Source organism: Labrus mixtus, chromosome 24, assembly GCF_963584025.1.
Source record: "Labrus mixtus chromosome 24, fLabMix1.1, whole genome shotgun sequence".
Classification (NCBI taxonomy): domain Eukaryota; kingdom Metazoa; phylum Chordata; class Actinopteri; order Labriformes; family Labridae; genus Labrus; species Labrus mixtus.
Genome location: NC_083635.1, coordinates 5,598,910 through 5,611,953, shown reverse-complemented (window position 1 = coordinate 5,611,953; position 13,044 = coordinate 5,598,910). Strand labels below are relative to the sequence as shown.

Genomic DNA, 13,044 nt, shown 5'->3' with positions numbered 1-13,044 from the left:
TTTCTTCCTCAGTAGTGAAATGCTCCAACGTACACAAGAATATGCAATCAATGAAGTTACACTTCAGATTCTTTGAGAGACTAACATGCATGTGTGATTAACAGACAATGGATTTTAGTTAACATAAGCAGTAAACAGTTGCTTTATAATTAAAAAAAATATGTTATCTGTGATTAAGTGAAGTCACATTTATTTATAAAGAAATAAAACAAAGAAAGCAGTTTGAATTTGTTGTATCTAGAACAAGAAAGGTGAAAAGAAAAAATCCAAATGCAGTAATTCACAGAGTGACCACAGGAGGGCGCAGTTTCACCTTTAAACTCCATCTTTACACATTAGTATCTCAAACTAACTTCGGAGCTTCCGTACAAAGTTTTCACTCATCCCGTGTCTTCATTTATCTGCTTCTTAGACACTTTGGAGAACGAGAGGGAAAGGAAGAGAGAAACTGGAGGTAAACATCATTATGCAGTGAATTTATCTGTGGGTAAGAATTCAGTCAGTGTCCTAAAGACCGGAAAACAGGTTAGCTTCGTCCCCTGCTAACGAATGCAGTTAGTTACCATGGTGACCCGAGTTTGACTTCCTCATGTTGCTTGGTTACCAAGAGTTCAAAGTTTAAAAAAACATAAAAACAAGTAAATTACATTAAGAAATATGTTTTATCAATAAAACATTTGATTTTTGACTTAGTCTTGTTTATGTGTCCTCTTATTTATAACTTTTTCATTTCTTCCATAGAAACTTTCTGCGACACTTCCGGTCGAAGCTTCCGGTAATCACGCCCAGGTGTGTTCAGGTGTTCTCAGGTGTGTATATCATTGTTTCGACCAGGTAAGCGGTGCGGACCGCGGGCAGCCTGGCTGTCGATCAAAGCGGTGGAAGAAGAAGGAGCCGGGGAAGGAAAGATGAAGTCTAGATACTCAGTGAGTCATTCAAAGTTTTGTGTGAAAAGACACAAAATAGAAACACGTGGGGCTGTATGCTAATGCTAACACGTGGGCTAATGCTCATGCTAAATGTTTGTTAAGCGGAAACATCGTCAAAGTAAGATGATGATAACATTTATCAATATTATGAAGGTAACCTTTGAACTTGTTTTCTCCTGTTAAACTAATTGTTTAAACACCGGGTAAAAGTAAAGCCACTTTTAAAACAAAACTTATAATTTAAACTAATATCAGATTGAAGAGTTGAAATAAAACAATAACCTCAATTTAAGTTTATTGACTAATATGTAAATTAGTTAATCCGAGGTCAAATTAATTTGTAAACATTACTGTTCACAGAGCTCAGAGATTAAATGTTCATCTTGATAAAGTAATATGAATAAACTTAATTTATTTAATTTAAAAAGTAAAAGCTCTTCATCCAGCTTTCTGTGTTTAATTTACTCAAAGAAACAGCAGTCTGATTAATTTATTATTTAAGTGCAGTAACCAACAACTAACCACCAGAGGGCGCCCTCTCTATATAAAGTGATTTATAAACGATATAATGTATTTATTTTAAACCTTTAACTTTAATTAAAGTTTTTGTTCTTGTGACAGTTAATGTATGGTAAAGATGTTTCTTAAGACCTTATACTTCATGTTTCTATATTATATTCTACATTTAAACTTTGAATTTAAGTTTGCTTCAGTCTCATAGAAAACCCTTAAAGTGAAGTTAAACACAGATAATTTACAGTGAATGATGAAACTCAGGTTTATTCCAATCATCACAATGTTGAATAATCACAAACATTTTCTGAGTTTTATTAACTTGATGAACTAAAATGAGTTTTTCTTCTCCAACAGGAACTCTGTTGACGTCTTCCAGGAGGATCCCCTGTCGGTGGCCGTCTTCCTGCTCAGGTAGGAGACTCAATGCTTTCTTGATGTTGTTTTATTATGTTCCAGGTTTTAGGTCTTATAGATGTTTAGACTCAGTTATTTTAATCATTTCATCCTTTTTGGAGGATCATCAGGTGTTTAATGAAATACTACATTTTTATAATCCTTATTTAATTAAACACCTGATGTTCCTCCACTACAAAAAGGATGAAATGATTAAAATAACTGAGTCTAAACATCTATACGACCTAAACCTGGAACATAATAAAACAACATTAAGAAAGCATTGAGCTCCTACCCAATGGGGACGTCTGTGACGCCTTATTGTATTGTGCTGATGTATAGAAAAAACACAGTTCATGTCTGGTCAATGTTTTATTGTAATAAAACTACTGCTGTGTTCATTCTGCATCATAGTGACTTCTGTACCTGTGGAGGAGAGAGATGTGTTACATCTGTGATCAGGTTCTGGTTATCTGCCAGCTGTGTTTTATTTATAGTAGTTTACAGCTTTCATGTCTGTTTGAGGAAACATGTTTATTGTAGTCTTTAATTACATTAAATTTTATAATAAAATATTCAAACAAGTTCACAGCTGTGTGTGACAAAGGAGGAAACAACTACAACAAAACTTTAGGAATTAAAGATGCTGACAACACAAACATGAGACAAATTAAGAGTTTAATATTTTATTTATTATGAAAGTGGCAAAGAGAAAACAGACAAAACTTTAAATCTATAAAGAACTGCACAGAAAAGCTACAAGTTAGTTAACAGGTAAACTTTAATCCAAAGAAAATCCTTCCAGCTGCAGCACAGATCAGAGTTCTCAGAGCGAGGAAACACCTGGAATATCAGACACAAGAAACAAAGACATCAGGGTTTAAAGTTCAGTTCAGGTTGCATCTATGGGTCATTTACAGCTAGGATTGTACAATACGTGAAAAGTAAACGGGCCATTCTGATACTAATTTTTAATCATTTAATTAGGTCAAGAGAATCGCTACATCTACATCAAGGAGAGTTAAGATTAAAATTTAAAAGAATATGACTGACTCAAACAGTTAAAATAAAAACAATAACCAAGAAAAATACTCACCAGATGTTGAAGCAGGTGAGGCAGCGTGGTGTAGCATACATGTTAACAGCTCTTCATCTTGTTTTGGTCAGGCTGCCCCTAAAAGTGTTTTAAACAAAAAACACATCACAATTAGTTTAAACGTACCAAATGTTTGTTATTGTAAAGTGTCTGGAGATAACTTTCCTTGTGATTTGGAGATAAGTAAATAAAAATGGACTGATGAATGAAAGTTAACATTAAGCAATAAGCATGTATCCTAATAGAAAATCATTAACATTAAACAAGACGATTGAAACGGCTTGAACAAACTGAAAACAGTTTCTATTTTTAATTAAAATGCAAATCAAACATTTTTAACATTCTCTCTGTAGAGCTGCTGGTTGAGTGTGTGAAGAACAAAGACTTAAAGAAGGTGAGTGACAGTTTCAGACCTTCACACCGCACCACCCGAAGGGAGCCGCCGCACCACCTGGAGGAGGGAGCCACCGCCGCATCTGAAGGAGGGAGCCACCGCACCTGGAGGAGGGAGCCGCCGCCGCCGCACCTGAAGGAGGGAGCCGCCGCCGCACCTGAAGGAGGGAGCCGCCGCCGCACCTGAAGGAGGGAGCCGCCGCCGCACCTGAAGGGAGCCACCGCACCAGAAGGGAACCGCCGGACCTGAAGGAGGGAGCCACCGCACCACCTGAAGGGAGCCGACCTCACGTCACTCGACTCGTCCGGCTGCAGGTGACGTCATCACGCTGCCAGTGCAGGAAGTAAAGAGATGGTCCTCTACATCCTCCACAGGTGTGTGTACAGTCCTCCACCTGTTTGGTGCACGTAGGTTGACAGTCAGACAAACTCCTCTTTTCATTTATTCACCAGATTGAAGAAGGAGTGAAAACTACAAGACACAAGAACATTTAGTTTAGTCATTACCAAAGTTCTACAATAAACAATAAACTAATACAGGACAAAAGAAAGCTTAGTTGTTACTAATGCTAAGCTACATGCTAATGCTAAGCCACATGTTATGTTACATCAATCAGATGCAATACGCAACAAATTATAACAAGGCTAATGTTAAGCTACATGCTAAACCTTAACTTAAGTAAAGTGAAGGAACTTACATTTCTGTTGCTGCCTGCTGTGTGCAGTCTTGAAGATTAAAGAAGGAACCCTCAACTTCCTGCTTCCTTTATAGGCAGGGCACTTCCTGTTTGAACAGTCACTTCCTGTAGCAGTACCTTTACCTGTACCTTTAAGAGTATACCAAATAACCAGATGTAGCTCATTAAAAGAATCCTTAGTAGTTGTTTTATTTACCATTAATGAATGTATGTGGGTTCTTTTCATGTAGTTTTATTCAAAATAGGAATATGTAGTTTTTTTCTTTCTGTATTCTAGTGTTTGAATAAATGGGAAACTTTCAATGACAGGCTTGTAAAACAATAAGTCAGTTCAATCAATCTTTATTTTGTAGAGCGCCAACTCAATACAAATGTTATCTCAAGACACTTTACTAAAAGCAGGTAAGAGAGAGTCTTGTCTGGGTTAAAGGCAGGGTTGATCATTTTCTAAAAGTAGTATTCCCTCAGTGCTCCGTCTGCACCCAGAAGCAGACCTCAGCTCATTGCTTTCATTGTCAGGACCAAAAGACAATTTCAACCACAATCTTAAAAAGTGGATCTGGAGAAAATCACCAACCCTGCCTTTTAAGTAGTTTTTAGTCGTTACAGAAAAACTGCAGTAAGTACAGATTCTATTTGTGCTTGAAAACATCTAACATTGAACTGAAACCATGAGGTTTTTAAAATGCTAAACACTTTATTTAAATGTTAACGGAGTGTGGATGATGATGCTGTGTCTGTATCTGTGCTCTGATCTCTGTTCAGTCTATATGTGATGATATATGTGCCATCATAAACACAAGACACCAAAAGAAGCAGCAGACACCGTTGATGTCTGTTCCTCGGGTGATGTTGTCTCTCTCTCTCTCTCTTCTGTTGACCAGGGGGGAGACGGTCCTTCACCGAGCTGCGTCCCTGTGTCAAAGAACTATCTGTCATTATCTGGTCCAAGCAGGAGCCTCGCTCATCAAGACAGACCTACAGGTACAGTTCAGCTCGCACCCACAACACACGCTAACCTGCAGGTTTTAAAATGGATATCTGCGTCCAGTTCTCACCATCAGTGCAGTCTGTGTGTGTTCGCCTCAAACCAGCATCTTCTCTCATTTTGTTCACATTTCCATGGAGGTTTGGAGCCTCACTGGCTGGACTCAGCAATGACCTAGATCCAGAGAGAGGAGAGACAGACAGTGACATTTCTACATAAATAGTTTCTTTTATCACATATTTATTCACATATCATGTAAACAGTGTCTCTAGTGACTTCACTGATGATCCATAGTTTATATTATTTTATATAATAAATAAAATCTTATGTCATGAACAATGGAACATTAATGAATTTAGGTTAGTATGTCGTTTTAAAAAAAAAGTTAGTCAGTGAATTATATTAAGTAAATTATATTTAGTAAATTATATTAAGTAAATTATATTTAGTACATTATATTAAGTAAGTTAGTAAGTTAAGTAAGTTTCATCCAACACACAAATCAAAGAAAACGGACAATACAACTTTAAACTAAATCTATAACTAAACAAAACTACAGCTGAAAGATAAAAACAACAAACATTAAAGACTAGACAACAGCTAAAAGGTAAATAAAACAACAGCTAACAAGTAACCAAGACAACAGCTAAAAGGTAAATAAAACAACAGCTAAAAGGTAAATAAAACAACAGCTAAAGGGTAAATAAAACAACAGCTGACAAGTAACCAAGACAACAGCTAAAAGGTAAATAAAACAACAGCTAAAAGGTAAATAAAACAACAGCTGACAAGTAACCAAGACAACAGCTAACAAGTCAACCAAAAAAGCTAACAGGTAAACTAAGACAACAATCTCTTCATCCAGCTTTCTGTGTTTAATTTACTCAAAGAAACAGCAGTCTGATTCATTTATTATTTAAGTGCAGTAACCAACAACTAACCACCAGAGGGCGCCCTCTCTATATAAAGTGATTTATAAACGATATAATGCATTTATTTTAAACCTTTAACTTTAATTAGAGTCTTACATCATTGTTTGCTAAATTATTTATATTAAAGCTGCATTTTTACTTTAGACCTTTTCCTTCATTTTACTTTTCAAACTTACCTTTTAATCAATTTAATTAGTTTATTTTCCTTTGGTTTTCTTAATGAAAATACCACAAACCTTTTTATTGATTGAATTGAAATGATTAATTTGATTGAACTGCTTTTTTTGATTAGGATTAAAATATTTGATACGAGTACATTTTACAGGTCAATGAGATAGTTCAGATTAAACACATAAATTAAAAGGAAACATTTACAAGTTAAAAAGGTTGCTTTCATATGCTCATAAGTCTTCTTCACCTACCTTATGTGCTCCATTAACATTCAAACATAATATTAAGTTCATTGATAATATCACAGTCTGTGATCACAGAATATCACAGACTTTTACTTTAGGAGCATCTATGGCTCATTTACAGGATTGTACAATACGTGAAAAGTAAATGATACATTCTGATACATTACTCATTTTAAATGAACTAACTGTTTTTTTCAACTGAAAATACTTCTTACCTTTGTGAAAGAAAAGTCAAATAATATTGTTGCCACGAGCGGAGCAAATACGAGGAGGACATCAGCAACCTGTACAAACAGCTGGAAGACAAGAACAGACTAAAGTCAAAGACAAGACACAACATTAGAAGACAACCTGCTTAAAGATTCAAACTAAATACAAATACTTTCATTTTCTCAATTATTATTATTCATTTAATTATTATTACTTGATGTCCTTTTCTTGTAATAATTCACAGGATGATGAGATCAACCAACAGAGTCTGGCTGACAAACTCAAGGAGCAGAAGATGGACCAGAGGAGGTTTGTCTCTCAGCCTATGAAATACAAAAGAAATATCAAGTATTTTCATTTAAACATGGATTTCATAAGGATGATCATTTTTGCATGAACTCACTCTGACCCCACGTCCCTCCCAGGAGGAGCTGTGCCGGCTGCAAACGGAGAACCAGCTGACCAAGGAGGAGGTGAAGGAGGTGCTGCAGGCGCTGGAGGAGCTCGCCGTCAACTACGACCAGAAGAGCCAAGAGGTGGAGGAGAGAGATCAGACCAACCTGCAGCTGGCAGACGAGCACAAGACGGTACAGATATGTTTTAGGAGAAAGTGTTCATCTTGAGTTCTGCAGAAACATACAGACTGTTTTGTGTGATTGTGAGTGTGTGTGTCTGTGTGTCTGTGTGTCTGTGTGTGTGTCTGGTCCTACTCTCGTAGCAGCAGTGACATCAGCGCCATCATCGGCACCACTGATGTCTGTGAGCTGTGAGAACGGACACACACATTTATATACACACACACATCTTTCACACTCTCAACGTCTGTAACCTCCCTCTCATCCTCAGTCCTCAGAGTCAAAGGGGAACGGCTCAGCGGTGGAGGAGGAGTTCAACGTAGCTCGGCTCTACATCAGCAAGATGAAGTCTGAGGTCAAGTCTCTGGTGAACCGCAGCAAACAGCTGGAGAGCTCGCAGGCCGACGCCCACACAAACATTCAGGCCAATGACAAGGAGACATGATGGAGACGAGGACATCGAGGTGAGGACACAAATCCGTTTATACATCTCCACAAAACTCTGGAGGAGCAGCTGGAGAACCAGCTCACCACAAGCAGCTCAGCCGCCTCAGAGACCAGATCCAAGACCAGCAGAGGATGATGGACGAGCTCATTCATTTACAATCATAAACTACTTCAATTAGAAGTGCCAGATTTCATACACTCAAGCAGACAGCAACATTAACTCTGGCCACATTATACATTTTATTTTCCTCCTTTTTGTTTCAACCAGGGCCTGTTACTGGAGCAGACTCATGACAGACAGCTGGAGAAAGATGCAACACTACAGAAGCTCATGTATGTACCAGCTAACACATCACATCTCCATTATTCATTAGTATGTGTGTCCTCAATTCATCCACATTTTCTGTCTAGACTGCTGAATGATCAGAGGATCAGATCAGAGGATCTGAAGGGCCTTCTGGAGGCTGTGCTGAGTATTTCATCCCCCCATTTAAAGTGTCATTTAAAAACCCAACAGCTTTTGGTCCTCGTTGTCTGAACTCAGCTTAGTGTTGTAGTCAAGACCACACTAAGACCACACAGAGTCACAAATATGTGTGTGTGCAGGGAACCTTTTACTCACTTAACACCGGCAAGGTTGTGGTCGTAACCGGGGACTGAAGTTATTTCATGTTTTTTCCTTCTAGTCCCAGACCGAGACCTTCAAACTGTGGACTCTGATTGGCCTTTTTTTGTTAACGATGCTGAGGTCACCAAACCAACAGATCACAAGTTCAAATGGACTCAGTGAAAGATCAAGAAACATCCATCCAACACAACCAGACGAAATCAAATGAATGATCACCTGTCTGTCCATGTAGCTTTGTTTCCGAACGTCTGAACTCATCGGTCTTCTTATATCTGTGAATCTGTAGCTCTGGATTTATCAACAGGAAGTGCTCTGGTTATTAACAGGAAGTGCTCTGGATTTATCAACAGGAAGTGCTCTGGTTATTAACAGGAAGTGCTCTGGATTTATCAACAGGAAGTTATAAAGGAAACAGGAAGTTGAGGGTTCTTTCTTTAATCTGCTCACAGCAGGCAGCAACAGAAATGTAAGTTCCTTTACTGAAGTTAAGGTTTAGCATTAGCATGTAGCTTAACATAAGCATGTAGCTTAACATTAACCTTGTTATAATTTGTGACGTATTGCATCTGATGTAGCATACCACGTGGCTTAGCATTAGCATGTAGCTTAGCATTAGCATGTATCTTAACATTAGCCTTGTTATAATTTGTGACGTATTGCATCTGATGTAGCATACCACGTGGCTTAGCATTAGCATGTAGCTTAGCATTAGCATGTAGCCGTCATATCTGTCGTCTCTCTGCAGCTGTACACCTTCAGTATGATGAGTTTGGTGAGTGATGTTTGACTAACAGACTTTAATAATCCACACACACAGTCAGTCATGACATGCCAAAGAAAACGATTGAAACAGCTTGAACAACTTAAAAAAACAGTTTTTATTTCAAATCAAACATTTTGAACCTCCTCTCTACAGATACACAAGTTTACAGAACTCTGGACTAATAACTCTGAAGCTAACATCTCAAAAGTACAATCACTTTACTGCACAAGTTTACTTTTTCTTTACATTTAATTTTATTTACCATTTTGTACTTTTTGCACAATTTAGAATGTATTACTGTAAATATTATGTATCTTATTTTACCTTATTTTGGTTGTACTGCACCACGGGACGGAGACAAACGCAATTTCGATTCCACTGTATGTCTGGCATATTTTGAAATTGACATTTAAGTTGACTTTGAAAAAAATAAAAGATAGATGATACCAGACCTTTTCATTTCTACATACTCACATGTGTTCAATGAGGAACCTCTTTGTCTTTGTCTGTCCAAACTAAATGTAGACTTTGTCTTTGTCTGTCCAAACTAAATGTAAACTTTGTCTTTGTCTGTCCAAACTAAATGTAAACTTTGTGTTTGTTGGTCCAAACTAAATGTAAACTTTGTCTTTGTTGGTCCAAACTAAATGTAAACTTTGTGTTTGAATTTCAGGAGCTGCACCTGAAGGGAGCAAAGAGATGATCTCCTCTTCTGATTTCTTCACCAGATTGAAGGAGTGAAAACTACAAGACACAAGAAGTTTAGTCATTACCAAAGTTCTATATAAATCCAAACAATAAACTAATACAAGTTGTTGCTAATGCTAAGCTACATGCTAATGCTAAACCTTAACTTCAGTAAATGAACTTACATTTCTGTTGCTGTGTGCAGATTGAAGAAAGAACTGTCAACTTCCTGTTTCCTTTATAACTTCCTGTTCCCTGAATGATCCAGAGAGAGGAGAGGTGTTCTTGGTGTTCACATATCATGTAAACAGTGTCTCTAGTGACTTCACTGATGCTCCTTTTAACTTTGAACCATATTATCCTAATATATGATTGACCATATGTATATATAATAAATAAAATATTATGTCATGGTGGGAACAATGGATGATTAATGAATTTAGGTTAGTACACTATATTTAGTACATTAAGTCATCCAACACTTTTAAAAAAAAGGGTCTGACATGTTCACAAAACTTCAGACACACTTGATCTTCTTTTTCATGACCCTGTACTTGTGTTACTCACAAAACACCAGGGGGAGCCAACACATGTAACTAACTTTTGTTCAACACTCTCAAAACTTCAGATACTTTTGCCCCCCTAGCAGTTCCGGGAACAGATGCCGTGGAGGCTGGACTCGAACCAACGTCTATCCATTGCAGATGCAAGGACGATTCCACTCAGCCACCGGTCCCTTCATACTTGGTGATGTGTTCCGGGCGTATTTATCATCGTCATTTCAGATTTTGACTTTAAAATTTGCCTGATAAGATTCCAATCCTCCATCACCAGACACAGTGGGATTTGAACCTATGCTCACCATCTACAGAGCTCAGAAACCGCAATCTTATCCACTACACTAACGATACCTTCATACTATGACATGTGCTCCGGGCGTATTTATCTTCATCATTTCAGATGTTAGACTTTAAAATTCACTGAGTCCAGATAGGATTCGAACCCACCACCTCCGGACTCTAAGTCCTCCTTCTATCTCTTGAGCCACAGAGACAGATGCTTGACTATGTTTCTCAGATCTCTTGAGTCTTTCCTTTGGACCAACACCTTTAAGATAATTGTGTGTGTGTGTCTTTCCTGTGGATCCATACTGACAGGTGTTTCACAATGTTTCTCCTCTTGAGTCTTTCATTTAGGACCGACACCTTTAAAATTCACTGAGTCCTGATAAGATTCGAACCCACGACCTCCAGACTCCAAGTCCTCCATCTATCTCCTGAGCCACATAGCCAGATGCAGACTATGTTTCTCATGCTGGATCTGTGTGTTGTTTTGTTCAAGTCTGCATTTGTTTGTCTTCCTGGCTTGGCAGACAGCAGGTGGAGTCAGGAAGGCCGTTAGTCCACCTGGGTACACCTGAGTCCATCAGGACTCTGCTTATAAGTGGCTTCCAGTCTAACGTGTCTCCCCTCTCTTTCTCCCAGGCCTCCACCAACTGGTTTGCTTTTGTTCCCACTTTACAACACTACACTCATCCACACATTGCATTCATGACTGATTTACATAATTATGATTATTTGATAATAAATTGACTTCCTTTTAAACCTTGTTTCATGTGATATCCTTCCTTTGTCACTTACTTTGAGCCAGTTTGACACGTCCTGCAACAACTCTAAAATGAAGGACGACCTCATGTTTACTTAACCATCTTTGCACTACTCACCACTGCACCACTATCCTATTTAGCCTTGTACATATTAGTCTTTGTTTATTAGTTTATTGTTGATATTTAATATTATACCTTTGTACAAAGAGAGCTCAGTTTACTAAAGTAAAATTCCTCGTGTGTTGAAGCATACCTGTCCAATAAAGCTGATTCTGAAGGATTTCTGTGGCTTTGATAACTGTTGGAAATAAACTCCTCAAAAAGTTTGGAAACATTATTTTGTCAATTATTTCTTTAATAATACTAATTGGTGTTGTATTTTATATCGTTGGAAAGCCTGATCGGTCACCTTTACAACGAGGTATAACTTGTAAGCATCGTGCATTCATGGAATGTGCAACACAGCTAAACGTGTGAGTAGCACTCTAAAGAAATGTGCCAAAATGGACACAGCAGTAGTTTTATTACAATAAAATATTGAACAGACATGATGACCTCATGATGACACGTTACATCAGCACAATACAATAAGGTGTCACAGGTGAGGGGGTTACTACACTACTACCCCCACTATCCTCCAGCCCCATTGGGTAGGAGCTCAAAGCTTTCTTAATGTTGTTTTATTATGTTCCAGGTTTTAGGTCTTATCGATGTCAACAGCTGATGTTAGCTACAAAGTGTTATCAGTTTTGTGTGTTGAGCAGATTTAAGGAGTTATGACCTCCTTTAGACATGGACATACAGCGCTGGTATTACTTCCTGATGTAGGCAGCATCAGTGTCCTGTTAAAAGTTAAACTCTCTTTAACCCGTCAAAGGAGAAGTGATTCAAATCATTTTCAGGGAAAATAGTTCACTTTAACATTCAGGACACTGATGCTACCTTCAGGATAACGTTAGATCAGGAAGTAATACCAGCACTGGATGTCCATGTCTAAAGGAGGTCATAACTCCTTAAATCAGCTTTAACATCAACATACAAAAACACATAATGCTATGTAGCTAACATAAGCTGTCGACTAACGATACCTAATAGATTAAAAAATAATAATGTAGTTTTACATTAAACACCTGATGTTCCTCAACTCTAAATCGACTTCTAGCTGATCAAAAAGGATGAAGTCAAATGATTAAAATAACTGAGTCTAAACATCTACAAGACCTAAAACCTGGAACATAATAAAACATTAAGAAAGCATTGAGTCTCCTACCTGAGCAGGAAGACGGCCACCGACGGGGGATCCTCCTGGAAGACGTCGACAGAGTTCCTGTTGGAGAAGAAAAACTAATTTTAGTTCATCAAGTTAATAAAACTCAGAAAATGTTTGTGATTATACAACATTGTGATGATTGGAATAAACCTGAGTTTCATCATTCACTGTAAATTATCTGTGTTTAACTTCACTTTAAGGCTTTTGGATGAGACTGAAACAAACTTAAATTCAAATTTTAAATGTAGAATATAATATAGAAACATGAAGTATAAGGTCTTAAGAAACATCTTAACAGATTTATCTTATATTATAAATTCTACAAGTTTGTTTACCTTTAACCTGATCGAGCTTTGGGGGGAAAGAAACTGCTCTATACATATATATATAATATATATTCAGAGTTGTAATTGATCTGTGATATTATCAATGAACTTAATATAATGGAGCACATCAGGTAGGTGAAGAAGTTATGAGCATATGAAAGTTAATAAAAT

At 37.5% G+C, this 13,044-nt stretch overlaps 2 long non-coding RNA genes across 2 annotated transcripts; one reads left to right on the top strand and one right to left on the bottom strand.

Annotated features, from left to right (window-relative positions):
• Positions 1-2,609: 2,609 nt before the first annotated feature.
• On the bottom strand, positions 2,610-4,106 carry LOC132959629 (uncharacterized). Its single transcript, XR_009667050.1, has 4 exons — positions 4,026-4,106; positions 3,614-3,799; positions 2,935-3,012; positions 2,610-2,681 (listed from the first exon to the last, which is right to left on the bottom strand). It is a non-coding gene; the product is annotated as an uncharacterized LOC132959629 (long non-coding RNA).
• A 520-nt stretch (positions 4,107-4,626) lies between these two features.
• LOC132959759 (uncharacterized) lies at positions 4,627-6,872 on the top strand. The gene is made up of 3 exons (XR_009667090.1): positions 4,627-4,644; positions 4,910-5,009; positions 6,816-6,872. It is a non-coding gene; the product is annotated as an uncharacterized LOC132959759 (long non-coding RNA).
• Positions 6,873-13,044: the final 6,172 nt, after the last annotated feature.